The sequence below is a fragment of the Cibotium barometz genome, chromosome 14 (assembly GCF_041138505.1).
Source record: "Cibotium barometz isolate CiBa-2024 chromosome 14, ASM4113850v1, whole genome shotgun sequence".
In the NCBI taxonomy this organism is placed as follows: Eukaryota; Viridiplantae; Streptophyta; class Polypodiopsida; order Cyatheales; family Cibotiaceae; genus Cibotium; species Cibotium barometz.
This window is the reverse complement of record NC_141059.1, coordinates 50,408,752-50,435,672: the sequence shown is the minus strand read 5'-3', so window position 1 is coordinate 50,435,672 and position 26,921 is coordinate 50,408,752.

The following is a 26,921-nucleotide window of genomic DNA, read 5'->3' as shown; positions in this document are numbered from 1 at the left end:
TAGGAAAATGGCCCTAATCGGGATATCACACCTCCTAAATTGTGTTTGCCAAACAAGTAGCTAGGTCCCTTGGGAGGCCTCTCTCCCAAGGTAAAGTTCTACATATGAACTCTCTCACAAATGAGCCACAAACCCAAAAATATAGCCCTATAACTAGTTCACACTAAGTGAAACAGGTGGCGGGTCTCTATACTAGCAACGTTATGTCCGATCATGGGACATAACATTCTCCCCTTCCTAACAAGAGGAAGACTAGGAGATAATCTAAAAACTGGCTCTAAATTGAAGTATCATGCTCCCATATGTTAAGATCTCTCCATTTTAATAACCACTCAAAACAGAACCATTTTCTAAGGGTTTGTTTCCTATAATCAACAACCTTGATCAACAATAATTTTCCAAGGTTGTTTCCTATGATTAACAACCTTGCCTGGCTCATGTGGAAAACAAACAAATAGATCCTTGTCAGTTCTTGAAACGAAGCTACTATCTCCTTCACAAGTATCTATTTCAATATATTAACATGAAAGGTAAGATACACATGTCTGGGAGACACAAGCTCTGTAATCTATCTCACTAATCTTTTTTAAGATCAAATAAGGGCCATAAGAAAATCTCACAGACAACTCAAACTTTTCCAATCCTCATTACCGGAGAATCTTTGGGAATCCTCTTGTAAACCCATTAGCCTTCTATCTTTCATCTTTTAGTTATCACATGGTCCATACAATATTATCCACCATGTGATGTTTGTAACAACTTTGGTCATGTTATGAGCCCAAAGGCCATAATGAGCTAGCTTTATTGCATAGGGTAGGTCAAATGTGTATGGGTGGGTGCTCATGTGCGAATATTGATATAGGATTCTAGGCCTATATAAATGTGCTTATAATTAATGCCAATTGTGAGGATACCCAAAAGACCATGATCTTGTCATGCTTCTACTAGATCCTACACTAGCTCGACAATTGGATGTTGGGTTTTAGAGGTATATAACATTGGGATTTGCCACATAATTATAATTTGTCAATTGATGGTGAGTCTAGCCTCAAGCTTGGGGTGGTCCAAATGGAGCTTGCTAGTTACCACACACACACACACACACACACACAATACATTGTCATTTTTTATAAGCATATGTGACTTGTAGAGGGAAGGGTATACTTTATGTGGTATCAAAGCTTGGTTACAACATAACTATTTTTCTCGACGATGTGATTTGTCATGTCCAAGTGGTTGTTGAGGTTGAGCTTCTTATGTTGGTTCTCTCTCTCTCTCTCTCTCTCTCTCTCTCTCTCTCTCTCTCTCTCTCTCTCTCTCTCTCTCTCTCTCTCTCTCTCTCTCTCTCTCTCTCTCTCTCTACGATATATATATATAGAGAGAGAGAGGGGGGGGTAAATGCAAGCTTTTGTGATAAAATTAAGGCTTTCTAATACTAGCACTCATAGAGGTTTTGACAAAAGTTTTCATTATATTTTTGGACAAAGGAACATGAATATTCCTAAGTTACAAATTCTTTAAAGAGAGCAAGCTATGTATGCTATAAGCTTAGAAGCCTAGATGATTGCGTGTATTTAGAATATGCATGGACATAAACACTCCTAACTTATATATTCTTTAAAGAGAGCAAACTATATATGATACAGGCTTAGAAGCCTAGATGATTGCATGTATTCAGAATATGCATGAAGGACATAAACACTCCTAACTTACATATTCTTTAAAGAGAGCAAACTATATATGATACGGGCTTAGAAACTTAGATGACTTCTTAAGTGATACTTTTCTAATTCCTCACTAGATATTTTAATGTTTGATAGGAGGTGTAGTTTATATGAGTGTATATGTTATGAACACAAACACTACTAACAGGATAATAAAATATGAGTGTATATGTTATGAACACAAACACTACTAACAGGACAATAAAATATCGACGTTTTTTTTACGTAAAACAACTGCATTGTAAAATCAACGATTATCTATATTCGCATCAAAAAAACCGTCACTACAAAAACGTTAGAACTGTCATCTATAATATCGTCCATAACAACCTCACAAAAACCGTCGCTAATTACAACTGCATTGTAAAATCAACGATTGTCTATATTCGCATCGAAAAAACCGTCACTACAAAAACGTCAGAACTGTCATCTATAATATTGTCCATAACTACCTCACAAAAACCGTCGCTAATTACATTGGTATTACTCTTATTTTCCATGTCTCTTCCAATGCATATTTTGACAACTATACCGACGGACACAGGGAATTTCCAACATTCATACCAACAAATGTAGGTTTTTTTGGTTCAATGGTGCATACAGGTACAATTATATACCTAGATACACCATTATGCCAAATATCTAAAGATTTTATTGCATTCAAGTGAAATTTTACACACTTAAAGAATCAACACAAACAAAGATACATTGATGTACAAAATCAAGTTTCATTGCTTGATGTCAAACCATTGCTTCATATTTTGAATGTATGATCCTTTGGTGTATCTACCTTGACTCCTTAATGTAAGATAATGGTGGTAGCTCTCGTTAACCCTAGGAACATGTAAGATAATGGTGATAGCTCTCGTTAACCCTAGGAATATGGAATTTACATTCCATGTTACCATAGATTCCCTTGAGTATGATGTCTTCCTTGGTGGAACTTGTGGATACGTGACTCGTTGTATTCAATAGATGAATCCATGCAAACAGTCACCTTGAACACTCCTACAGGCAATGTACAATTACTATTACGGGAGGAAGAGACCTTGGAGGAGCTGTAATCTCTAACATATCTTACTGGAACTTCCAATATATGTTTGGATTACTTTGAACATACAATGTATATTGAAACTAACCCCCTTACTTGTGGTTGAGTATGTGTTGAAAGCAGATTTGATCCTAGCGCATAAATGGACTATTACTGCCCAAGCATCACTGTGCTTTGCTAGCGATAGAGTCATCATGATGGTCAACGACAAAAAGTTGACAATACCATACTACAAGGAAGAGGATCCAACTTTAATGGATTTCTATGATGCTGAACGCAAAAGGTTACAAGCCTCTTCCACATAAGCCCCTCTACACAATGACCTACATCTACGTCAACAACCGACTCGCATAAAGCATCTACTCCTCCAACTCCATCCTCAACAAAAAATGAAGTTCGATGCCAAAACCTCGCAATCAAGAACTAGTCCTGAAGAAGTTTCCCCCGTGCAACCATCTGTCTCTAAACAAGGAACTAAAAGGAAAAGCCCCAAAGCCTTTTCATTGACAAACCCCACCAAAGGAGACAACTGCATGCTTGAAAGCCTCATCATGATAGCCACTCTAGAAGAGACTCTAGCCTCATCATCGTCAAAAATAGCCATGAGTCTCAAACCTATATTCTCAGCGCAAACCAATGTCAAGGAGGGCCCCAAACCTTCCACATCAACCAAAAAGAAAACTCCACCAAGACAACCAAGACAACCAAGATCAAGGTATCTGAGTAGAGAAGCAACTACTTGTAGCTCAAGGCTACTACGAAGGTGCCATTCAAGATGTGGGTAGAGAAGCAACTACTTGTAGCTCAAGGCTACTACGAAGGTGCCATTCAAATTTGGGTGCCTCGACAATCAAAACCTCTTCCTCAACGCAGTACTCAAAGGCCAAGGAAAAAGAAAAGTACTCCACAATAGGTGGTCCAAAAAATCCTATGCAAGTTCCTCAAAGAACTCCACCAAGTTATCAAGTGTGGGTACCAAAAAGATTATGAAAAGCACAAGGGTAATAGTAAGGAAATACCAACGCTTAGATTTCCAAGCGCACCACAAAGGCCCCTAAGCTTGCACAAAGAAGGAAAGCACCAAACACATCAGCCACCAATTTATAATGTTCATCAAAGATGGGTGCCTATGCATGTGCTTCAACAATAAGGATACTATGATGGTAATCCCATCATATGGTTACCAAAATCAAATAATGTGAACAAAGCCTCACCACTGACTTCAACCCCAACAGCTTCATATAAAGCTCGACTAGAATGGAGGCCCAAGCAACACCAAGCAAGTCACTCAACCACTCTCGTGCATTTAGCACCTACACAAGAGCTTGTGTGTTCAAGTAACCCCAATGGTAACCAACCAACAGTCTTATCTAGTGCCCTCAACGACATTTGAGCCAAAAATTCAAGAATCAATTCCCATGTCTACAAAACAGAGACTTATGAGCGCATCAAAAACAAAATAACAATACTCTTGTCACCCCTCTGGATGTGAAGCATAAGTGCACAAGAACCTGTTGCTCGCATGTCATGCCCTAGCTAACCCATAGAATCATTTCAAATCAAAAACCAATGGGGTCAGACCCTGCAATCTCATGGGATAAAAGCCTACAACTTCACAGGGTCAAACCTTGTGATCTCATGGGGTCAAAACCTGTAACTTCATGGGATCAAAACCTACAACTTTACAGGGTCAAAACTTGCACTTTCACAAGTTTAAGACATTTCACAGAATAACCCTTCACGGCCTTTAAAAACTGCACTTTCACAGAGACACCATTTCACGGAATAACCCTTCAAAACGGCCTAAAAACCTGCACTTTCACAGAGACACCATTTCACGATATTACCTTTCACGGGTTTAAACTGTTTCCACGAGATTACCTTTCATGGGTTTAGACCATTTCATGGAATAACCCTTCACAGCCAAAAAAAACCTGCAATCTCACAAGTTCAAGTTTCTCGGGCTAAGAGTCTCACAGCTTAAGACCCTACATTTTCACAAGTTAAGCTTGTACAGGTTAACCCCTCTCACGGCTTAAGAACCTGCACTTTCACAATTTAAGCCATATCACAGATTAAGCCATCTCACGTATTAACACTTTCCCAACGATCTTCAATAGCCATTATATAATTGTTAAGCTTATAGCTTATTATTCTTTTGGCTAAATTAATGTAGCAGCTGCCGCTCCATGAGTATATATCCATACTCATGCACTGGAGAACATTTGCACCAAAACCTCACCATCGCAGATACATCTCTGGATTGGGGGGGGGGCATGGTGGGCGAAAGCCTGGTCAATGGTACAACCCATCGCTTGGAATTTTCCTTCAAATTCCAAACGATGCTACCATCTTCACAAATCAATGATCTTCAATCCTTAGTGAAGATATCTATATTAGCCTCGCAAGTCGACGTAATTCTTTCAATCCTCACCAAACAAGTGGCTACTTCAACACAGAGCAGTTGACTCAATTCTTGTACTTCATGTATATCTGCTTTATGAGAGCACTTAAATATACATAAAAGCATAAAAAACACATGGGCAAAAGAAAGCAGGAACATGTCCTACTCAATAACATTTGACAAGGATCCTGCCACATAAAGAGGCATCATCGAAGGTGTAAGATTCCTCCCCAGCCTCTCAAGATGTCCAGCATCTTCCCCTGTAATCAATCCCCTCTTCAGAAATATAAAAGATCTTGTCTCTGCCTATTTTGACATAGAGAGAGAAAATATTCTAGAGAGAGAATATTTAGATTTTGAATATTTTTAGATAGAAAAATTTCTCATATTATTAAAATTAATTCCCCTGAAACAGAAATTCAAAAAGAACTTTTCAATGTGCAATTGGAATTTATTGAAAATGGGTATAAAGGACCTTAGCCTAAGGGTCTAGATTTTTAGAAATTTTTGGATTATGGTCCAATTAAGGTTCCTATGGGCCAATAGCATCAATCCATGTGTAGGGAGGAGATAAATCCAAATTGTAAAAGAAGATACCCAAAAATGAGTAAATGCTCACATAAGATAAAGAGTTGACTATGTACAAGGTTTATTAGTAAGAAACAATGAGTAATATCAAAAATATGAGATATTTTGGGTATCCAAAAATGAGTAAATGCTCACATAAGATGAAGAGTTGAAAATGTAAAAGGTTTATTAGTAAAAAACTATGAGCAATATTAAAAATATGAGATATTTTGGGTATAATAATTCCATTTTGACACATATGTAAGGAAGGGGAGTCCATTAAAGGAGGTGCATATTTCACATGCTTGAATGAGTTTTAAACTCAAAAGTAATGTGATATTTTTATCTCTCCTCTCTCTTGAATCAAACCAAATCAAAAGAGAACCAAACCGAATCAAAAAGGAACCAAACTAGATCCAAATCTAGTCCAAATTCAACCAAACTAAATCTAAAAAATTCTAGAATTCAGTTAGCTTTGGTTAGAGCTTCCCTCTCCTATAAATAGAACATGAGCCCTTTGAAAAAAATAGAAGAATTTTACTATACTAGAGTTATGCTGAAATAATGCTAATTTCTACTATTCTCTAAAATTCTCTCCAAATTGAAGAAATTGGAGCTTCCCTCTTTCTTCAATCTCCATTGATGGCTCCATCAACATACTTAACCAATTGATTGGTTGGGGGCCTCTACCGTGAATAAAGAATCAAGCAATTTGTAAGGTAAATGGTGAATTTTGATCTTTTCTATAATTTCTCAATGCTTCTCTCTTCTCAACCCCTCTCAAGCTTGAGAAGCTTAATTGGAATGGTTTTTGAATGCTATTGAAGTTAATTGATGAATGGTAGTGAAGAATTACATAATTTGATGAATGCTATTGAAGTTAATTGATTAATGATAGTAAAGAATTACATAAATTTTCATTTATGCTTAATTCTAATGGTTTTTATGTAATTTCTCTCTCTCACTCAAGAAATGGTCATACTCATGATCCATTCTCAATCCAAATGAAGCTTTTCATAAAGCTTTTCCTTAATCCAAGATTAATCTATGCTTGAGGTCAAATTAATGGCTTTTTTCTATGCTTTTAGTTTATATATTTCATGAATATTGATGATTCAACCCATTATTGGGTTAATGATCCAATTAGGGATCATTCTAATCATTTCCTTAATGATAAGCTTTATCCTTCAAAATAAATTGAGATTTATCAGTCATAGTAGCGGAGCTATGGCAAAAATTTTATAAAAATTACACATAAAATAATTTTATTCAAAGCATGAAAAGAGAACTTCCTACCATATTCTAGGAATTATCATCCTAGATTAATTGAAAGAATTTTATTGTAATCATGGAGAAATTGATTTTTATGTTATGCATAATTGATGATTATTTTATTGTAAAAGTGTTACTTTTATCATATTTGGATTTCATGCATAGAGGTATGCATAAAAGAATTATTATTTTAATATAAAAGTGTTTCTTTTATCATATTTGGATTTCATGCATAGAGGTATGCATAAAAGTTGATTATTTTAATATAAAAGTGTTTCTTTTATCATATTTGTATTTCATGCATAGAGGTATGCATAAAAGTTGATTATTTTATTATAAAAGTGTGACTTTTATCATATTTGGATTTCATGCATAGAGGTATGCATAAAAATTGATTATTTTATTTTAAAAGTGTGACTTTTATCATATTTGGATTTCATGCATAAAAATAGAGGTATGCATAAAAGTTGATTATTTTATTCTAAAAGTGTGACTTTTATCATATTTGGATTTCATGCATAGAGGTATGCATAAAAGTTGATTATTTTATTATAAAAGTGTGACTTTTATCATATTTGGATTTCATGCATAGAGGTATGCATAAAAGTTGATTATTTTATTATAAAAGTGTGACTTTTATCATATTTGGATTTCATGCATAGAGGTATGCATAAAAGTTGATTATTTTATTATAGAAGTGTGACTTTTATCATATTTGAATTTCATGCATAGAGGTATGCATAAAAGTTGATTATTTTATTGTAAAAGTGTTACTTTTATCATATTGGATTTCATGTATATAGGTATGCATAAAAGATATTCTTTTTATACTAAAAGTGTGATTTTCATCATAAATGGATTTTATGCATAACTTAGATGCATAAGAGAAATTCTTTTATTCTAAAAGTGTAATTCCTACCAAATTGAATTTATGCATAAAAGATTGATTTTTAAATTCAAAGTGTCATTCTCATCTAAATTGAATTTATGCATAGGAAGATGCATATCATATTTGGATTTCATGAATATTGATGATTCAACCCATTATTGGGTTAATGATCCAATTAGGGATCATTCTAATCATTTCCTTAATGATAAGCTTTATCCTTCAAAATAAATTGAGATTTATCAGTCATAGTAGCGGAGCTATGGCAAACATTTTATAAAAATTACACATAAAATAATTTTATTCAAAGCATGAAAAGAGAACTTCCTACCATATTCTAGGAATTATTATCCTAGATTAATTGAAAGAATTTTATTGTAATCATGGAGAAATTGATTTTTATGTTATGCATAATTGATGATTATTTTATTGTAAAAGTGTTACTTTTATCATATTTGGATTTCATGCATAGAGGTATGCATAAAAGAATTATTATTTTAATATAAAAGTGTTTCTTTTATCATATTTGGATTTCATGCATAGAGATATGCATAAAAGTTGATTATTTTAATATAAAAGTGTTTCTTTTATCATATTTGTATTTCATGCATAGAGGTATGCATAAAAGTTGATTATTTTATTATAAAAGTGTGACTTTTTATCATATTTGGATTTCATGCATAAAGGTATGCATAAAAGTTGATTATTTTATTATAAAAGTGTGACTTTTATCATATTTGGATTTCATGCATAGAGGTATGCATAAAAATTGATTATTTTATTCTAAAAGTGTGACTTTTATCATATTTGGATTTCATGCATAGAGATATGCATAAAAGTTGATTATTTTATTATAAAAGTGTGACTTTTATCATATTTGGATTTCATGCATAGAGGTATGCATAAAAGTTGATTATTTTATTATAAAAGTGTGACTTTTATCATATTTGGATTTCATGCATAGAGGTATGCATAAAAGTTAATTATTTTATTATAAAAGTGTTACTTTTATCATATTGGATTTCATGTATAGAGGTATGCATAAAAGATATTCTTTTTATACTAAAAGTGTGATTTTCATCATAAATGGATTTTATGCATAACTTAGATGCATAAGAGAAATTCTTTTATTCTAAAAGTGTAATTCCTACCAAATTGAATTTATGCATAAGAAGATGCATAAAAGATTGATTTTTAAATTCAAAGTGTCATTCTCATCTAAATTGAATTTATGCATAGGAAGATGCATAAAAGAATGTAATTTCAATTCAAAAGTGTTATTCTCATCCAAATTGAATTTATGCATAGGAAGATGCATAAAAGATGGATTTTTAATTCAAAAGTGTCAATTCTCATCTAAATTGAGTTTATGCATAGGAAGATGCATAAGAGATGGAATTTTAATTCAAAAGTGTCATTTTTATTTAAAATAAATTTATGCATAGGAAGATGCATAAAAGATTGATTTTTAAATGAGATGTGATAATATGTGATAAGATGCGATAAGAGGTGTATGAGATGTGATAAGATGTGATAAGATGCGTATGGGAAGTGATAGGATGTGATAAGAGGTGTATGAGATGTGAAAAGATGTGATAAGATGTGTATGAGATGTGATAGGATATGATAAGAGGTGTATGAGATGTGATAGAATGTGTTAAGATGAGTTAGGATGTGTTAAGATGTGTATGGGAAGAGGTAGAGAGTGTATCTGATGGGATAAGATGTATAAGGGATGTGTTAGGGCAAGAATGGATGTAGTATGGATGTATGGATGTAGATACGGATGTATGTATGTATGTGGATGTGGATGTATGAATGAGGATGTGAAAATGGATGTATGTATGTAGATGTGGATGTATGGATGTGAATGTGAATGAAGATGTGGATGTGGATGTGGATGTATGGATGTAGATTCGGATGTAGATGTATGTATGTGAATGTGGATGTATGAATGAGGATGTGAAAATAGATGTATGCATGTAGATGCGTATGTATGAATGTGAAATTGGATGTATGTATAATATGGATGTATGAATGAGGATGTGAAAATAGATGTATGCATGTAGATGCGTATGTATGAATGTGAAATTGGATGTATGATGTGGACGTACGAACATGGATATGTATGTAGAATAATGAATGTGAATGCGTATGTGAAATAATGTGTAGTCTATATGAGTGAATGGATGAGAATGAGTACACATTGAATGGAATAGGGAATAAGTAACGTGGTCCGAGAGTGGATAATGTGGAAAGACGAGAGTTCGTTATAGAAACTGTATTTTGTGACTGTTTGTAAATGACTGTTTTATGTCAAGAATGCTGGGGAAGCATTTTGACCGTCTTGAGGATTAAGGTCATGAAGACCGAACTGATAAAGTTACAACTGCTGATGGAGAGTCAATGGGAGGACGTCTCGCGTAGCAAGGTCGGCCGAGGTCTTGACCATCCTCGGTTCGATTTAAATGGTGAGCTTCCGGTACGGTGGATTAGGGACCAAGGAAGCGGCCTATGAGTGAAGCGCTAGGTCACCTACGAAGGATCCTAGAGGGTGCTGACCATACGGTAATCGGGCTCTAGGGGGTCACCGAAGATACCCACACGTGCGTCGAGGAAGATATTGGAACAAGGAGTAAGAGTTGTTTTCTAAAACCGGGCATGGATCTGGTTGATTGACCTTGCTGGTCCTCAATGGATGAGTCCATGGCTCTTTTATATGGATCTGTGGGTTGATCTTGCTGATCTTCCACGGAGATTCCATTCTGTTATATGAATATATTGCCGGTTACTATGAGCTAGGAACCTACTTCCACGGAGATTCCATTCTGTTATATGAATATATTGCCGGTTACTATGAGCTAGGAACTATGGAAGAAGCCCCTGAGTGAACAGGTGGTGAGCGTTCTGGTTACCAATGATGCCATAAGTACACCGATGAATGAATGACGAGAAATATGGATTCAACCAAAGACTTTGAGGATTGTCATCAGAGCGACATAATGGTTTCATTAAAGGATTGTTTGAAAGATAGTTGATGCTGAGAAAAAGGCAATTTCATATTGGGTGTGTAAGTGGTGTGACTAGTTTTATGTTTGCATGAACTTCCGGCTAGGGGGCCTAGGAACTCTTTTCCCTAGTACCCGGGACAAAACCTAATCAAATTCCTAATTGGATCCCATCACTACAGTGGTTGGGAGGTTGGCTAACCCATGGGACTGGATGGGGTTAGGCTGGACTGATGGGGTTAGGCTGGATTGATGGATCCGTAAATCGAGATTTAATTTCTATTACTACAATAGAGGAAGTAAATCCCGGATAGTAATTGTTCTATGGATAGGAATCAACGGCTGTGCCTCTTGATGGGGAAAAAAGCGTTGATCCCAATGATCCAAGTGCAAGTTTCTTCCTTGATCTCACCAAGTACCGTTAGAGGTGCAGTCGGATCAGTTTGATCAGTAATGATCTTGACTATGTTAGAGTAAAGAGTTATCTTGGTGGAATCGCCCGTGCTTTTCGGATAAGGAAAGTTTTTTCGGGTTCGATTTTGGAAAAACCGACGGATTAGTCTCTTGTCCGGATATCCGTTGGGCGAGGCCCCGAGTGTGAGACCCTGACCCGCGTAAGATGTGTAACTTCCACTGCTAGCACCCCGAATCGTTGCGCGGTGGGAACAGGGATCTTACAGTTGGTATCAGAGCATTTGAAAACTAATACGGATAAGCAAATTCTTATCATAAATTGATAATAAAAATTCAGAAAAAGCATTTTTTCATAATATATTTTCATTCCGTAAGCCTCCAAAGAATTTTTTTATAGATGGAAGTTCCCTACTTATCTGGTATTCCCGACCTCACCCAGTCTCAAGATATGACTACGTTCGCCTTCGAACATCTCATCTCTTCCGCTTCAACTCGAACAAGCTGAGTAAGACTCGCACGCCATTTCGAGGAATTATATTTTCCTAACCTAGTGGAGAGACAACAGCATAAGTGGTTTGTAGGGCTATATATCCACATCTCTTGCAACCGGCATGCAATGCTGAGGCAGAACCTCTCATTGGCCATGATTTTGATAAAGCTAAAAATGACGCATGGTGTCATTCTATATCATTCAACGCCTCAAAATTTCAGACTTGCTTGCCGAGTTTATAGACTCTTTAGTCGATTTATCCCTAAGAAGAAAATAATAGCTCCCTTTGCAATTAGAGAAATTATGTAACAAGGCATGACTATGGCCCAGCACCGTCGTCTTATGCGTCTCCCGAGGAGATTTTGAATTTTGGAGCCGAGCCACTCTATGTACTTATTGCAACTTGTATATAAATATATAAATATTTTTTTTATTTTAAAAAAATAAAAAAATTCATGTTGTTTAAGTGATTGTTTACGAACGATCGGATAAAGAAAAATTTATTTATCAGACATATGTCATAGATCTCCAATAAGATCAACTGAGGAGCCAATCATGTCAAAAATTTATCAAGACACACAAAAAGGTTGTAATTGTGTGATATAATTCATACAATTTGTTATTCAAACTGAAATTCGTAAATTAGTAATTAGGACTTCAATTAGAAGTACCGCAATTGTATGGAACCCTGACTTGCTTGAGGCCTAGACATGATGGTATTTACCTTATAGTTTCGAGTATCATGACTATCCGTATATACTGAGGGTATAACTGTAGCTCTTTACCGGCAGTATATACGAGTAAATCCAAGACTTGAAATTATAAGCATTAATGCTATCCAGATGATGATTTCAAATGTGGTTGATATGAATTTTTAATTCTGTTTGAGAACTGATGAATTGATTTGGATTCTGATTGAAAAATAATGATCCCTGAAAATGGGTTGAAATGTAATAAACTGAGCGAAACCACAATGTGGATGATTGGGACGAGTCCCTGTGATAATATTCATAACTAGAATGATGATAATGAATTCAACAAATCACTATGAGATTAGTGGATTGTGCTGTCAAATTGCTACTGTTAACACTTGACACAGTAGATCAAGTTAAGGGATAACAAATTGAGAACTTGTCTGAAATTCTCGTGGAGGAATGTTCATAAAGAAATTTTTCGGTCTAATGGACCATTATCGTGTTAAAGATATGAATGATATGATTGAATAAATTGTTATTTAATGATGAGTTCTATTTAAGGGATAATTATCCCCGTATTCTGTTGGGTTGACCAGAATATAAGGAACCCTAGAATAAATGGGATCTTTAAGAAAAAGAGTTGTCCTCTACTTTGCGAGATGAGGACATCTCGCACTTTTTAAGTGGGGTAGAAAATAAGATTCCTCCCCTAGCCTTCGAAGTATGCAGCAGTAAGAATCTCCCTTTCTGATCTTATAATTATTCCCTCTCTAAAATAAAAGAAAGATTCTATTTAAAAAGGGAAGACACTTTTCCCAGAATACCTTCTCAGGAGCCCACCTGTTTTAAGGATTCAGAACGATGAGTTCAGAAGTGAGAACCGATGTTTTGGATGCCAAGGTTTTGGTCATCAGTTAAAAAGACTGCCCGACTCCTACCATGAAAAGGGCACAGGGAAGTCTAGAACCCAAATTCAGAGACCAATTCCTTCATACCAATCTAATCACGGTCCGTCTCTCGGACAAGATTGCTTAACTCCATTAACTAGGTCCGACCCATTGATTAGGGTCCATCTCTCGGACAAGATTGCTTAACTCCATTAACTAGGTCCGACCCATTGATTAGGGTCGAGATGACCAGTCAAATGCTTGGCGACATAGAGCAACAGATGCAGGAAATTCATAAAGATATAAAAACTGCCCAGGATCGACAGAAACAATATACATATAAGAAGAGGACAGTCAGAGAATTCAAAGAAGCAGATATGGTCTTCAATTGAGTACGGACCAAAAGAAGTTCTTTATCTCTTGGGGAGTATAAGTAGTTATCCCCCAGATATTGTGGACCAAAGAAAGTAAGTGACTTAGCCTACGAACTTCTTTTATCTCCTCATCTCAAAGTTCTTAATGCCTTCTATAGAAATATGTGCCAAACCCAAATCATGGAAAGATGGTAAAACTTCAGTGGGGAAAGATACCGTTGGCTTCTAGGTTACGCTAGCTCCTTCCTTTATATAAGTCGTAACTTTTACTTGTCGCTCACAGTAATCTTACTTCCATCGATCTCCTTTCTTTCTTAATCTCCTTCATGGCTTCGCAACAGGAATTAGTTTTATCCATGATGATTTCTCACCTTCAAGACGCAAGCGAGTCTGTGAAGAAGGATTTTATAGAACTGTATGAGCGCTCACTTTTTCCTCACCTAGGAACTTCTGTAGCTCAAACCAAATGGCAAACCTATCAAGACATAACCAGGGTAACACCGTGGGGTCAGCAGCACTTTCGCAACAATGTCCGCTTGGCTATGGTTATTGAAGCTTTGGGTTTGGGTCCCCGATACTATTGCGTGATGAGATCAAGGCATCTTGGGTTTTCTGAGTGGGTCTTCTTACTGGCGTGTTTTCTTCCTCATCAGAAGATATGCCTTTATCCCGTTTTTGGCTTGCCTCTCAGAGGTCCTTTTGTTAGATCACCTCATACCACTGAGATAAGTGCAGCAATAACCAGCATAATTATTTCCATAGATGAGTTACCTTATACATGTGCAGCTTGTGAGTGCTGCTTTTGTGACCATATGATGGACGGGTTTATGGAAGTGTAAAGAGTTCTCCTATCTTTACTGTATATGTTCCAAGAATGAATAAAGTTGAAATCTTGTTCTTGTCTTGAATCTTGCTCTCTTTGAGACTTTTCTTGGTGGTTAATCTTAATTAAATTTTTTCTCTAAGTCTCATATTCGTGTATCTTGCGAAATTACCCCCAGTTTGCGAGATGAGGACATCTCGCGTTTTTCAAGTGGGAGAGAATGTAAGATTCCTCCCTAGCCTCTCAAGATGTCCAGCATCTTCCCCTGTAATCAATCCCCTCTTTAGAAATATAAAAGATCTTGTCTCTGCCTATTTTGACATAGAGAGAGAAAATATTCTAGAGAGAAAATATTCAGATTTTAAATATTTTTAGATAGAAAAATTTCTCATATTATTAAAATTAATTTCCCTAAAACAGAAATTCAAAAAGAACTTTTCAATGTGCAATTGGAATTTATTGGAAATGGGTATAAAGGACCTTAGCCTAAGGGTCTAGATTTTTAGAAATTTTTGGATTATGGTCCAATTAAGGTTCCTATGGGCCAATAGCATCAATCCATGTGTAGGGAGGAGATAAATCCAAATTGTAAAAGAAGATACCCAAAAATGAGTAAATGCTCACATAAGATGAAGAGTTGACTATGTACAAGGTTTATTAGTAAGAAACTATGAGTAATATCAAAAATATGAGATATTTTGGGTATCCAAAAATGAGTAAATGCTCACATAAGATGAAGAGTTGAAAATGTACAAGGTTTATTAGTAAAAAAATATGAGCAATATTAAAAATATGAGATATTTTGGGTATAATAATTCCATTTTGACACATATGTAAGGAAGGGGAGTCCATTAAAGGAGGTGCATATTTCACATGCTTGAATGAGTTTTAAACTCAAAAATAATGTGATATTTTTATCTCTCCTCTCTCTTGAATCAAACCAAATCAAAATAGAACCAAACCGAATCAAAAAGGAACCAAACTAGATCCAAATCTAGTCCAAATTCAACCAAACTAAATCTGAAAAATTCTAGAATTCAGTTAGCTTTGGTTAGAGCTTCCCTCTCCTATAAATAGAACATGAGCCCTTTGAAAAAAATAGAAGAATTTTACTATACTAGAGTTATGCTGAAATAATGCTAATTTCTACTATTCTCTAAAATTCTCTCCAAATTGAAGAAATTGGAGCTTCCCTCTTTCTTCAATCTCCATTGATGGCTCCATCAACATACTTAACCAATTGATTGGTTGGGGGCCTCTACCGTGAACAAAGAATCAAGCAATTTGTAAGGTAAATGGTGAATTTTGATCTTTTCTATAATTTCTCAATGCTTCTCTCTTCTCAACCCCTCTCAAGCTTGAGAAGCTTAATTGGAATGGTTTTTGAATGCTATTGAAGTTAATTGATGAATGGTAGTGAAGAATTACATAATTTGATGAATGCTATTGAAGTTAATTGATTAATGATAGTAAAGAATTACATAAATTTTCATTTATGCTTAATTCTAATGGTTTTTATGTAATTTCTCTCTCTCACTCAAGAAATGGTCATACTCATGATCCATTCTCAATCCAAATGAAGCTTTTCATAAAGCTTTTTCTTAATCCAAGATTAATCTATGCTTGAGGTCAAATTAATGGCTTTTTTCTATGCTTTTAGTTTATATATTTCATGAATATTGATGATTCAACCCATTATTGGGTTAATGATCCAATTAGGGATCATTCTAATCATTTCCTTAATGATAAGCTTTATCCTTCAAAATAAATTGAGATTTATCAGTCATAGTAGCGGAGCTATGGCAAAAATTTTATAAAAATTACACATAAAATAATTTTATTCAAAGCATGAAAAGAGAACTTCCTACCATATTCTAGGAATTATCATCCTAGATTAATTGAAAGAATTTTATTGTAATCATGGAGAAATTGATTTTTATGTTATGCATAATTGATGATTATTTTATTGTAAAAGTGTTACTTTTATCATATTTGGATTTCATGCATAGAGGTATGCATAAAAGAATTATTATTTTAATATAAAAGTGTTTCTTTTATCATATTTGGATTTCATGCATAGAGGTATGCATAAAAGTTGATTATTTTAATATAAAAGTGTTTCTTTTATCATATTTGTATTTCATGCATAGAGGTATGCATAAAAGTTGATTATTTTATTATAAAAGTGTGACTTTTATCATATTTGGATTTCATGCATAAAAATAGAGGTATGCATAAAAGTTGATTATTTTATTCTAAAAGTGTGACTTTTATCATATTTGGATTTCATGCATAGAGGTATGCATAAAAGTTGATTATTTTATTATAAAAGTGTGACTTTTATCATATTTGGATTTCATGCATAGAGGTATGCATAAAAGTTGATTATTTTATTATAAAAGTGTGACTTTTATCATATTTGGATTTCATGCATAGAGGTATGCATAAAAGTTGATTATTTTATTATAGAAGTGTGACTTTTATCATATTTGGATTTCATGCATAGAGGTATGCATAAAAGTTGATTATTTTATTATAGAAGTGTGACTTTTATCATATTTGAATTTCATGCATAGAGGTATGCATAAAAGTTGATTATTTTATTGTAAAAGTGTTACTTTTATCATATTGGATTTCATGTATATAGGTATGCATAAAAGATATTCTTTTTATACTAAAAGTGTGATTTTCATCATAAATGGATTTTATGCATAACTTAGATGCATAAGAGAAATTCTTTTATTCTAAAAGTGTAATTCCTACCAAATTGAATTTATGCATAAAAGATTGATTTTTAAATTCAAAGTGTCATTCTCATCTAAATTGAATTTATGCATAGGAAGATGCATAAAAGAATGGAATTTCAATTCAAAAGTGTTATTCTCATATGATCTTGACTACGTTAGAGTAAAGAGTTATCCTGGTGGAATCGCCCGTGCTTTCCGGCGGATAAGGGAAGTTTTTTCGGGTTCGGTTTTGGAAAAACCGACGGATTAGTCTCTTGTCCGGATATCCGTGGGCGAGGCCCCAAGTGTGAGACCCTGACCCACGCAAGATGTGTTACTTCCGCTGCTAGCACCCGAATCCGTTGCGTGGTGGGAACATGGATCTTACAGAAGGCCAATTTCTTCAAATGATGAATGTCGCTTCAATGAATCAAATGAGAAATTGAGAATCACCATCTTGTTTTGATGATTATGTCTACGTTCCTCCGGATCCTTACCCTCTTCTCTCCCATTATTAACATCTCTTAGTATCCCCATTAACACACATCACATGTAACCTTGCTTATGATTGCAAAAAATAAAGTAAGCAAAAATCGCAAAAAAGAAGAAGAAGAAGAAGACTGCTCACACACATATAAAAATGCAATCATTCGCCCACCCCCTACCCCGTTAGGAATTCCCAATAAACCACTGACCTTTTCATTCACTAACTAGCTTTTCTTATTCCTTCCGAAGAAACAAAGACGATGGAATGTCACTCAACATCAAAGCCATTGACAAAGCTTGTCCATTCTCCCCAAACAAAGATCTTCAACGCGATCACACGAGGACGCGATTGCCATCAGGAAGGAGGGGATGTTAACCCATTCCTAGGGTTAACAAGATCTACCACCATTATCTTACATCAAGGAGTCGAGGTAGATATACCAGAGGATCATACATTCAAGATATGAAATTGATTCTTACTCTTGCTGATCCTCTTGCTAATCTCTCTCACTAATGCATGCTAGTCAGTGTGTGTGAGTGAAGTGAGGTGAGAGGAGGGATGAGTACCCATAGTGCAACGCGGCGGTGTGACAACACTCGCCGGGACTCTGGTCGACGGAAGAGGATGATAGGGTAATTAGAGAACAGCCACAAGGACAAGGGATTGAGAGAAGCATGGATGTGGCCTTATGGAGATAAGATTAATAAATTTTGCATCTTAAACTCAAAGAGTATGCAAAAGTGGATTGAGTGGTATGGAGAGACCAAGAATGAAAGGAATCGAGCTCATCAAGCTTTTCGAAGGAGTCAGACTACGGCTTGCCAACCATACCCTTCATCACTTGCTATACTTCCAAACATTCCAACAAGTAAATGGCTCCAAAAAGAAGCAAAACTTTGTGATGAAGTTATTACAGATGAGGAAGAGGAGCTTGCATATGGTTGTGACTACCATGTAGGTGATTTCATTCATTCTAAGCCTCGATATGTTCACATGTTTTCCAAATATTGTTTACCAACTTTTCCATAATCTAACGATGTGTTATTTTCTTGTAGTATAAAAAATTTGTAGCACTTTGATCACATGGATGCCATTTTTTAGTGGAGCGGATCGATAAGAAGAGAACAACATTTGATTGTGGTGTTAAAGCAAATTTCATGCAAGAAAGCAGGACTAGTGCAAGTGATTCAAATATGGATGTGAACATGCTTGATTACTTTGGAACCATCCAAGATATCATCAAGGTTGGCTTTATTCATATGTTTATTTTTTATGTTAAGTGGTTCGAGGTAGTCACAACAGGAGCACATACAACCGTACGAAGAGACAAATCCAGATTGGTTCAAGTGGACTCCACAAAGATATGGACAGACAAAAAAAAAAAAAGACACATTTGTACTACCAAAGCCTTGCGAGTAAATAATCTTGAAGGAGGACCCAAGAGATCTAAGATGGTGGTTTGTAATCCAAGTGGCACCATGTAGTAAACAAATATATGAAGACATGGAAATAGACGGAGATGAAGCAGAGATTGGTGTCTACCAACAAGATCAAGTTCCACTACATGTCGAAGTACAACAAGAGCAAGGGCTAGACAAAGGTATAGAGATCAAACAATCAGACACAAGAGATGTTTCAGACACAAGAGATGGTGATCTTGACGAAGAGCCAGCAACAACAAATGAGGAACCAGAGCCAGAGTTAGAAGATTTAGAGGCCGACATAGATGCATCTTCTATTCCTACATGATTCGAAGATAGAGGGATTTTCCTTAGAATATATCTTTTTGGGACCAATGATCTTTTTGAAGATGAGAGAATTGATAATCATCAAATTTGATTTTGTAAACATGCAAATATTCTCACATGCTATGATTTGATGGTAATGTATTCATTGGTTTCATTTACTTTACAAGTATTTGTATATACCAAAAGTGAAAAAGAAACATATATATTGGTTAGGATATAAATAAGGTAAAAATTTAAAAAAATCAACTTTTATTTCACATTTTTTACGATGAAATTTTTGACGCTGATACCAACGCTAATATCGACAACATTATAGATGTTTATTTGGACTTTGGGACAATCGTTTGAAAATCGTTGTCGGAACATAAGCATCGTGTAGTAGTGAAAAAGCCGTAAACGAGGTGGCTTTACTACTGAGGTTAGGCCAAGCGTGCCTTGGGCGGGGTGTGTAAGGGACTTAATATAATAATAGAGTTGCTTTTACTAATGTTCTAGGTCTAGATAAGTGAGTGGTGTACTCATAATGAGGGGTCAACAATTGGAAGGATTCTTTCAAAGAGTGGTTTATTTGGGAGTGAAATTTAGAAAATTTAGTTGTAAAAATGCATCAACATCAATGTTTAGTCTATAAGATGTTATTGTTCTTAAACTTCCACCAAATTATACTCGATCACTGAGTGTTGTTACTAAAAATTAATTTTCACTACACAGTCTTCAACCCTTATTTTTAAGAATATGAAATTATCTACTTTTCTAGAACTATAAGGGTTTATATTGTATGATCGTTGGTTGAATGCTTTATTCCAAGATGTGAAGCATTGTATATCTTGGGTAGATTGAATGCTTGATTGTATGATCATAGGTTGAATGCTTTATAGTGTATGACTGTAGGTTGAATGCTTTATAGTGTATGATTGTAGGTTGAATGCTTTATTCTAAGATGTGAAGCATTCTATATCTTTGGTACAAAGTCTTGCATATCTATTCACTTGAAAAAATCTTGCATGTCTATTCACTCAGAAAAAAATCTTACATTAATTAATGAATGCTAGCTCATCAACATTTACACTAAGGTTAGACATTTCACTCCTAAGGTTTCAACCTCAATGTCCATAAACCTTAAAACTTTAAACCTTGACACCAAGCAATGAAATCCACTTACATTTAATTAATGCCCCTTTCATATATAAAAAAAGATGTACTCGACCAAGGGTTTCATACTTCTCAAACTATACATTGTGCAGGGACACATCCATTCACATTTGGCATTTACATAAAGCTGGGCAGAATATTTACATTGCATTTTACAATTTAATAGGAAGTATTACCACAACCACATGATATTTTCGTTCCATTTTACAATACAATAGGAAGTATTACCAACCACATGATATTTTCATTGCATTGTACAATTCAACAACTACCAACCACATGATATTTACATTACATTAAAACCATTCACATAAAGATGACATCTTTGTTGCTCATGTGGACATGATCCAAAGGAAAAAACTCATTAACATTCAAGAATGAATTGTTGATGTCTTCTTCGTTGAACATGGTGCCAAAAGTACCATATAAGAGCTATTTCACCAAAGCATCTTCTTTGCTTATGACCAAGTTTGTAGGGTTGCTTCTTGATCCAGGTTCTCCATTGTTGTTGTCCACTTATTCCTCATTTTCCTGCACAAAATCCTCCAATGGCTCCCAAAATGCAAGGTCTGTATCAATGCTACCAACACCAATAGTCATTGACACCTCAAACAATTTTGTCAACTTCACAAGAGTGGGCTTTGTCACCTTGTTTATATTGGTGACCTTATTCACACTAGGGTCAAATAGAGTAATGCCAACAACAGCACCATAATCAACAAACCTTGCCCTGCTTATCACCATCCGAAGATTTCTAACTACCATATTTCCTTCAAGAGGCGTGATAACATGAGGACATATAGGTTCTACTGGGGCTTTGCCTTTTTCATGACCATGCATGTGGGCGGGATTGTGGATCTAGTCGGGTTTCTTGTAGTAGCCAGTGAAGGCACACAACGAGACAACCCTGGAGGTTGAGAAGGGCATGTTGCCCCTTTTTCCTTGACTTGGTGAAGAGGTGTGTTGGTGATATCTGTAAGGCCTAAAATATGACAAGGTGCCATCATAGAAGCCTCATAATCCACACAAACAACAACTACAAGCAAGGAAACACAGAGGCATATGCAAACAGGCCACAATGCACACTGACATCATGCACACAGAGCACAATGACACATGAGTAACACAGCACACATGCATTACAAAGCAGGTTGACAAAGACCCTGCACAAAGATTTTTAAGGTAGGCCGAAATCACTAGCACGATGACAACTAACCAAAAGGAACATCATATGGATAGACAACGATGACAACCAACCAAGAAGGAGCAACAAACAAGGTGTACCATCAGCATCTCCCCACCAAAGCGAGCCACACCCTACATCAAAGAAACGTGCACGAAACCCTAATGAGAAGGAACAACAAACAAGAAATAGCGATAAGGGTTGCCACATCTCACCTCCACTCGCATGTCACCAGCATCACAATCACTACAACAACAAACCAGAAGGAACCAAAAATAGCAATCTCATCACCTCCCCACCAAAGCAAGCCTACATCAAAGAAACCTACACGAAACCCTAACAAGAAGGAATAGCAAACAAAGAGCAATGTCCATCACCTCCCCAACCTCCATCACCTCCTTTCCACCCTCAATTCGACCTCCCCACCAACATCACACCAGCAAGTGTCAAAAAACAAAGAGCAATGTCCATCACCTCCTTTCCACCCTCACTTCGACCTCCCCACCAACATCACACCAGCAAGTGTCAAAAAACGCATGCAATCTTTCACATCACTAAATCTATCCTCATCACAAAAATCTCCTCTTGTAAGGTCTTCAAACATAAAGAAAAAGGATCATAATCTCCTCTGCTAAGGTTTTCACATCACTAAATCTACCATCATCACAAAAATCTAAACACTAAAAAAAGGATCATAATCTCCTCTTCTAAGGTCTTCAAACGTTTAAAAAAGCATCATAATTAATTAATGTGTGAAAAAAAAGGATACTGGCATACTATCTTTGGTACCTTGATTAATGCCACTCTGAGGTGGGCATTAGATTAGTCTAAGAATCTTTTCTAAGGAGGGTTAGAGAAAAAAATTAAGGTGGCTCTTTCAACCCCCCGCCGTGAAGCCTCCCCATCGCCTCCCTTTGTCGGCCACCCCCTCCCTTTCCTTGTTGTATCATCTGGGGGGGACGACACATGTACCACTGGCTCCCACTAGCCACTCTACAAAGGGCACCATGCCTTGATGCAAACAAGGGTGCAAGCATCCTAGTATGGCTTTGAAAGGTGATCTCCTCCATGCATTAGTCATACAACCTCCCCACAGAGAGAGAGAGAGAGAGAGAGAGAGAGAGAGAGAGAGAGAGAGAGAGAGAGAGAATCTCTAGCAGCTATAGGAGAACCAGAGAGGTCAAAGGAATTTCTCTAGCAACCTTGAGAAAGAGAGAGTAATCAAGTTTTCTGCATAGTGCATAACTGCCCACAGAATCCATAAGTTGCTACTTTTGAAGAATTTTTCTATTTATACATAGTTGCAACTTTGTAAGGTTAAAGCCTGAACCTTAACAGATAATGGAAACCCTTTTTGGGGAAATATATATATAATGTTATAACAAAAACTCCTTTACAAAAAGTTCATAGATGTCCAAGATCTGAGCCTATTCTAGATCTTTTAAATTACAATTGAGTAGCTTACATAAAAGTTCCCATCTCTCATCTTCCCAAACAAAGGAAGACTTGCTCCAAGATACATGGTATCCCAGCTTCATACATGCTATCATCATTACTTCAAAAGTATACCTTTTGGGAGGTAGCTTCTCCAACACTTGTTTGCCCACTCGCATGGTGCCTAGGGGTTTCTCAATAAAAGCCACAAAGGTGTAACTGCTGTGATGTTTTTCTTTGAGGTACCATCTTCTTGTCTTTGGCCCAAATTTGGGAGCCTTGGCTTCACATCATATGCTGAGTAGCCCTACATAACACTAGAAGTTAGGAGACTTAGTATGTACAAGAGTCAGCTGCCCAGCAGATCAACTGATCCCAGCTTGTAGAGAGTATATAGCTTGGAACATGTCAGCATTATTAGACTTATTAACATAGTATATGGACCAACACAAATGGGTACATTTATACATTAGCTCACATCCAGACTAGTGGGCCCCCCTTTTTGAAAAACTATAAGGTTCCTCAAAACCCATATCTCCCATAAGCAAGTAAATCTAATAATATTGAATAACAGACTAGTGACATCCTCATTATCCACCCCCTTTCCAAGCACCCAATCTCCCCAAAGACCATGAACTCCTAAGGACTTGGCTACCCATTTCCCAATTCTAACCCAGGTTTCCCTAATGGCCGGACATTCCTAGAAAGCATGCCTCCCATCCTCCAGGGTTCTTTGGCATATGGGGCAACAACCCAAGGTGAAGTTCCTTTGGAGAAGTTTAGTCCCAAGGGGTAGGGCCAGCATGCAGACTCTCCATAAGAATACCTGAAATTTTAAGGGAATGTTTGCCTCCCATATATGTTTCCACCTCTTCTTCCAAGTCCCAGCTTTCCAGTTTACTTTCCATGCCCTATTATAATAATCAATATTCAAATCTCAGCTCCAGGGAAATGACCCTAGTTGTCCCTTTATTCAGCTTCACTCTATTAAACCACATCCAGTCTTTCATCCAGTAGGAGTCATCAAAAGCACTTGATACCCATACTTTCTGAATTTCTACCATCATCTGACCTGCTAGCTGTCTCTCTCTGGGGGAAGTAGATCAAACTCTATGACCAATTGATCTAACTCTTTCCAGCCTGCCAATGACCTAGCAGTCAATTAATCTCCTCAACCCTTTGTTATTCAATTTTTTTGCTAAAGAGATGTCTAGAAAAGCTAAAGGGGGGTTAAAGTTATGAGACCACCAAATCCCCAAGCTAAGAAAGGAGCTGCCAATTGCTTTGGGGAACCCATCCCAAATTCCAATAGGTCAGGTTTAGCTTTTCCTTCCATTTTTCACATAGGAAGTTACAAAAGGGGGAGTTTGAGATCTTGAGGGGGGCATAGGAAAGCAACTTATTTATCTAGTTGAGTCATAGCCAACTACCCTTCTGAATAACAAGTGAGTCTTCCACCACATCTTTGAACATTCTAGACCACCCCTCTTCCTGAAGTAGGCATTTGGGAGGAAGAAGAGCAATTTTGGCAGAAGCATGAGTGGGAAGATGCAAGATACACAGACCTCCTTCCACTTTAGGCTTACGTAGCTTATCCCAGGCTAACCGTGCTACCACTCTTCTACTGTTGCTCCTATTTCTCCAAAGAAAGTCCTATGATTCTGTTCCACTGGGTTTTGCCAAAATTGATAACTGGGCACAAAAACATGGTATAAGCATTCAACACAGTATTACAAATGATTAATCTATCATGGAATGGAAGCCTTACTCCTTCCCATTGTTTCAATTTCTGAAAGAATCTTTCTAAAGCCCACCCAGATTTTTTTTTTGTTGGTAACCTCCACTCCAAAAGGTACTCCCAGATGCCTAATGATTTGGCCTCTCCAAATCACCTCACAATCCCATATTTCAAGGTCAAAGTCATTGTCTTCAGTTCGGCTAATTATTTTGGATTTATGAATATTACATTTGGAGCCAGAAGCGTCAGCAAATTCCTGAATTATGGATAGGACATTATCATTGTTTGCCTTAAGGAACAGTAGAGAATCAACAGCAAAGCATTGTATTACTAGTTGCTCCCACTCCTCAGCTTTAGTCCAACAACTCTTCCTTTCTCACTAGCATCTTCAAGGGCCACAATAAGGGGGTGTAAGGTAATGGCAAACAATAATGGGGCAAGAGGACAACCTTGTCTTAATGACCTTCTAATTTCCTACCAGCTTGCCATTTAGGAGAAGTCTAGAGAAGCCCCATAGAGAGAGGGTGAAGATGCTGGAGGCTATCTTGAAGCCAAACCCCAATTTATCCATTACCCTTGCCACAAAGTTTTCTGTCACATAAGCCTTTTCCAGGTCCAGCTGGAGCATAATACATTTTTGGTCAGTTCTTTGGGCTACACCTCTCCCTATCATTGCAGCAAGAATATTGTCATAGATGGATCTCCCCTTTATAAACCCATATTGTTTTCTGGATACAACATCTTAGGATAGGAGATATTCTTAGTGCAATGGATTTGGCAAGGATTTTGTACAAGACAGTCAGCAGAGTAATGGGTCTCTAGTGATTGAATCTGCTCTACAGGCAGCTTGTTTTAGGAATAAGCTTCAGCACTCCTCCTTTAAGGTCTATGTCTAGGAATCCTAAGCTAAATGCCTTTCTACAAATGTTCCACACTATATCCTTAAGGGAGGGCTAGAAAGAGATTAAAAATTCAACTGAGAGCCCATCCCATCTTGGAGATTTTTCTTTACCCAATTTGAGAAGGGCTACCCAGCATTCATCAAGTTCCACTTCTCTCTCCATCCATCTAGCCTTATCAACATCAATTCTTTTATTTACTAGGTTTAAGAGGTTGTTTTTAGCTATGAACCTTCTTTTGGACCCATCTTCTTTCAAGCTTAATGTAGGCCCCAAAAACTCACCCCATTTCCTTGCCACCTGGTCAATCTCCCCCCCCAGCTCCTGCCCATTCTCATCCTTAATGCGCCCTACCAGCTCCCTACTACCTTTGTCTTCAATTAACTTGCATCTATTAGGTTTCTTCCTAGAGGTGAAAGTTCTCCTTTTGAGGGCCCCAAGGCTAAAGTTAGCAAGTTTATCATCTTCCTCTTTTAAACTTAATTGGCATTTAGTATATAAGTTAATCTCATCCATAGTAAGCTTGCCCAATTGTCTTTTTTTTGGAAGAACTTCTAGTTGCTCACTCTAGCTTTTCCTTTTCTGCTTCCTCTCAAAGGCTCTCAGTTTCCCCACCCTTCTAATGATACCCTGCATGTCCTTGGCAAAGGATCCCTAGGCTCCTTTATTGATGCCCCTATTTCTTAGTCTTCTAATGGCCTCTTTAGTATACATGATCAAAAGCTCATCTTTGAGTAGGGAATTGTTGACCCTTAATTTCCTAGTGGGAAAATGATTCAATTTCTCCTCCTCCCAATCCTTCACATGATGAGCACATGCCATTCCCATTTGAGAGGCATGTGATCAAATAGGGTAGAGGAATTATCAATTTCCAACTTCAAAGTGTGAGGCACCCAAGTTGCTTGTTGACTCAAAAAGACCCTAACTATTCTGGAAGAGGAGCCAAAGTATTCTAGGCC